We start from the raw sequence: 4,679 nt of genomic DNA, 5'->3' as shown, positions 1-4,679 counted from the left end.
CGCACTATTCCTCGAAGCAAAGGATGGTTAGCACTGGTTATTTCCTAACTACCTATCCTGAAAGGCATGCATTAACGAATCTAATACGGCGGTTCTTTTCTCTCAGTGATTACATGCGTCCCTATTTCTAATTCCTAGGAACAGTCACGATTGTAAAAAGGTTTTGCTAAGATTAACACATTACTTACGTGGAATTTTCTGGATCTGTGTGCTGGTTTTACACAAAAGGTTCGTAATTGTCTCGTACCCAGCTTAGCTTTGCTAATAGCTGATCTGGCAAGTTGCAAATGCAATAAAGCAACACTAGGGGAACTGCAACTGCGAAACGAGATCTATGGCCAGGTCGCCATTTTTACGTTTTTCCGTGGTTTTAGTTTGAAATATGCTCTGTGAGACAGGTAGCAACAATTTAAGGTGATTTTAGCCTTGTGATTCTGACTTCGTGGGTACGGGAAAACGTAAAAAAAGAGGAAAACAAAGGAGAATTTCATATGAGCATAGGGCTCTGGTTACTGAGGGAAATATTACGTAAAACACGTGGGCACATTTAAAGTAGTGTATTTACATAAATGACATTAGTACGGGAAAGAGGAACTCAGTAGGTTGAATGAAACTGGGGAATTCCAGCCACAGTCCGAGAAGCTTCCACGAAATAGCATCCCTCTGAAATGAGAGATATGCACATTATACGCCAGTAATGAAAATAGACAAAAGAATAATGAATTCGAGGCTGCACTGAGGGTGCCAAAGGAGTAATAAAGAATTAATACTGCCGATGCAAGAGGTGCACGGACATTAGACAAGGGAGATTTCTGGCTTTCTCTTTAAGAAAATATTACGAGACAAAAGCGTGACTGAAATGGGGCTCTTCCAGGGCACTTTACCTTAGCAGATTTTCCGAGGGCGTGTAGAAGGCGGTCCGTGGATGACTTGCGATTTCCGAGGACGAGTTTCTTCCACGTGGTGAGATGCAAGGGCATCGATGGGGCCAGGTGTTGAGGACGTCTTCACAAGTTCACTCCATATCTTCCAGCCCGCGTGTGTCGAGACCTCGTGGGCTTTTTGCCTTTTATCCCCTCCTATGGGGCAGGGGGGGTGCGCCCAACACAGATGCTTTGACTCATTGCACCTGCTGCCCGCAGGGGAGGTTTTGGCCTGTAGGAGAAACGCCCAAGCCAGATTACTTTTGCCTCGAAGGAAAGATCTTTATCAAAAATGGGAGCGCCTTTAATCTTTTAAACCTTGTTTTTAAGTCGATAGACAGATGGTCTATCGATCGGCCGGCTGGCAGTAAATGAACAACCAACAACAACAAAGGAGGGGGGGGGAGGTAATTTGCTAGCGAATTCTTGCTAATCATAATAATATATATATATATATATATATATATATATATATATATATATATATATATATATATATATATATATATATATATATATATATATATATATATATATATATATATATATATATATATATATATATCTCAGCCCCATATTCATTTCACGTTACATTTACGCTTTAAAAATATACGTTCACGAGGAACTAATTATCCGTATGTTTTCTTATGCCTAATTTTAAACCAGTTAATACTACTCTGAATAGAATAAAATAACAAGCCTGTATAAGAATTCTGACAATGTGGGAAGGCGCTCTCTCTCTCTCTCTCTCTCTCTCTCTCTCTCTCTCTCTAGAAATTCTTTAATTGGTTTGTTTTCTCAAATATCGAAGATACTCTCTTGTTTTCCCTCCAACCCCAATCTGGAAATGGCGTCTAGAAACTTCATTTATCGTCGATTTGATTGCCAATTGGCGAAAAAAAAAGTTATTGCTATATTTTGTTTTAAAACTGGTGATAATCAGTGATTATCAAATCTTACCACTCTGAATCTTGGTTTTAGTACACTTAAATGTTTTGCGTTGGAATTTCATTTAATGAATTTTATTTAAGGATATGGATATTTTTTTGCCTCTCTCCAGAGGAATTTCTACGTGTTAGAATTATACTCTTATATGTGCTTTGAGCTGGTAAAATAGAAATAAAAGCGGGATGTGCTAAGATAACAAAGATGTCTGAAGAATTTACATTCTCATTAAATGCAGTTTGTTGCATATTAATTGCTGCTACAGTTTCCTCCAGACTCTTTGATAAAGTTACACTATGAATTAAAGAATTAGGAAAATCCGTGTGGATAGAAAACTAAGGGAAGATTTTGAAAACCAGCAAATAAATACTTCACGAAAGAAATAATGAGACGGAGTTTCAGACCCCTCTAGGAACTGAACACAAACTTCTAAAGGACTTCTTTTCTACCGTAAACTTCTTCTTCTTCTTCTTCTTCTTCTTCTTCTTCTTCTTCTTCTTCTTCTTCTTCTTCTTCTTCTTCTTCTTCTTCTTCTTCTTCTTCTTCTTCTTCCAGAGATTTGGCTAAAGAAAATGTAGAAATTAGAAGAAGTCTTGAAAATGGATTCTCCCTTTCCCTGTCATCCACGGTTTTAGTTTTCTGTAAAAGAAAACTACTGAGATGGCTATTTGTCTGTCCGTTTGTACCTTACGTGTCCGCCTTCAGATCCTAAAAACTACTAAGGAGGCTAAAGGGCTGCAAATTGGTATGTTGATCATCCACCCTCAAGTCATCAAACATACCACATTGCAGCCCTCTAGCCTCAGTAGTTTTTATTTTATTTAAGGTTAAAGATAGCCATGATCGTGCGTCTGGAACCACTATAGGTGCCAACAACACAGACCACCACCGGGCCGTGGATGAAAGTTTCATGTACAGAAAACTTGATTGCGCCGAAGAAACTTCAGCCTATTTTATACTTGTTTGTTATAGACACAGGGCTTTAACTCTAGTTTCACAAAGTGAAAGAACCTTTCATGCTGATATAATGAGGAATGTATTGAAGCATGCAGCTATAAAGAAAATGTTTTCAAGTTGTCATTTAAGAAAAACATAATGTCAAAAGGCGTTTTTAAGTGCTACATTCAGGATGCAAGATTCAGCAAATATATTTCTCAACTAAGATCTCGTATTTGATTAATTAAATTATTTTATCGCCTTGAGAGGACATAGTTTTCACAGAGAAGTAAGTACTCACATAGAAACATTATATATATATATATATATATATATATATATATATATATATATATATATATATATATATATATATATATATACATATTTTCATAAACTGGACTCTTGGCTGGTGAGAAATTGAAACAAAATTATAATGATGCTGCCACGAAACCGAGAAAGTCCAGCTTATGAGCAAAAGCAAAACTTATTTGAAAACTTACCTTAGATTTTCCTAGATTTACAATTGAATGGGGAAGGTCACTATATGGGAATTAGAATTCTTTTACAAATTTACAGGGATTTATTTACAGAGACTTAGCAAATAAACAATGAGACACAGAACAACATAATCACTAAGGGGCAGATTCAGTTATAGGACACAGGGAACAATGATGCAATGATTTGGCAACAAGCAAATTGATTAAAAATGGGGCCAATATGTAATACAATCAGTCCAATGATCATAATAATAACATTCACTCTTGCCCTGATTACACAAAATAGTCTCAGTAATGCAAATGGTGGAACTCCAGGATGGGAGAATAACTCATATGAACATTTTCGGGCCACAATGGAATTCGTTAATGACTGCGACCAGGAATTTTCAGCATTTTGGTGGCAGACGAGATACTGAAGCATGGAATTGCGATCGGTCTGCGTGTCTCCCCTGAAAGAGACGTTCTAAGTTAGGAATGATGGTATACACTGAAGGAGATGGAATCCACGTCTGAAATATCACCCAATACACGTTCTTAAATACTAAACATGACAAAGCCTAGAAGATGATTATCAGAAAATCACGTAATCACAGACTTGGAATAGTATTCGATTGGGGCTTTTGAAACAAGGAACATGTGATCGCACTCACACAAAGATAAAATCAACACTGATATAGTTTAACTTAAATAGCCCTTAAATTGCATTGGTGGAGGGATAATTGATGGTTATCACGGGATCTTTACTTGAATTCAAGGCACGTAAATGGCGAGGGATGGGTTACAGGCAGGATTCGAACAAAGAGGATTGCTTTGTGGAGGAAGAAGTTAAAGTTTAAAGAAATGGAATTTTAAGGAGTTTAGGTAAAAGGGGAAGGGCTAGTATTTGACTACTTGCAGCGTATGAACCTTTTATGACTATTGTTGGCGCCTAACAGCCATTCCAGTTGTCCGTTGAAGTCAGTTCAACCAGCGGAGCGGGAAAAAATGCAGCACGTCCCCTACAGATAAGTTCAGAGTAGCGTCTGCTTGCTTCAAAAACATGGCTTCTTGGAGCGTCGAGCTTTTGGGCCACCCGTACCTGCAAGTATGTCAAAAGAACCAGCAAAGAGGGCAGAGGAAAAGCACACTTATCATTATATGCCTACAGCATAGAATCCAACCTGTTCCCTAGCGCTAAATGGCCCTTTTGGCCTCCCCCATACCTACATGTTTCCCCATCGCGTGATGGGGGGAAAAGGGGGTTTGTATTGTTCTCTGGATCACCCAATGTTAGGAGGGGGAGGGGTGGGGGTAAGGAGGCCTAGCTAACGGTTACTGTCTGGTTCAAGCAGGCTCGGTTTTGTCCGACCCCCGCCAAATTCCCTGACTCGATAGG

General features: G+C 38.5%; 1 long non-coding RNA gene across 1 annotated transcript; it reads right to left on the bottom strand.

Annotated features, from left to right (window-relative positions):
• Window positions 1–542: 542 nt before the first annotated feature.
• On the bottom strand, window positions 543–1,385 carry LOC136837853 (uncharacterized). The gene is made up of 2 exons (XR_010852796.1): window positions 885–1,385; window positions 543–663 (listed from the first exon to the last, which is right to left on the bottom strand). It is a non-coding gene; the product is annotated as an uncharacterized lncRNA (long non-coding RNA).
• Between the last annotated feature and the right edge of the window lie 3,294 nt (window positions 1,386–4,679).

The sequence above is a fragment of the Macrobrachium rosenbergii genome, unplaced genomic scaffold (assembly GCF_040412425.1).
Source record: "Macrobrachium rosenbergii isolate ZJJX-2024 unplaced genomic scaffold, ASM4041242v1 13875, whole genome shotgun sequence".
In the NCBI taxonomy this organism is placed as follows: Eukaryota; Metazoa; Arthropoda; class Malacostraca; order Decapoda; family Palaemonidae; genus Macrobrachium; species Macrobrachium rosenbergii.
Note: the sequence above shows the minus strand (reverse complement) of the source record. Positions and strands in the feature narration are given on the sequence as shown.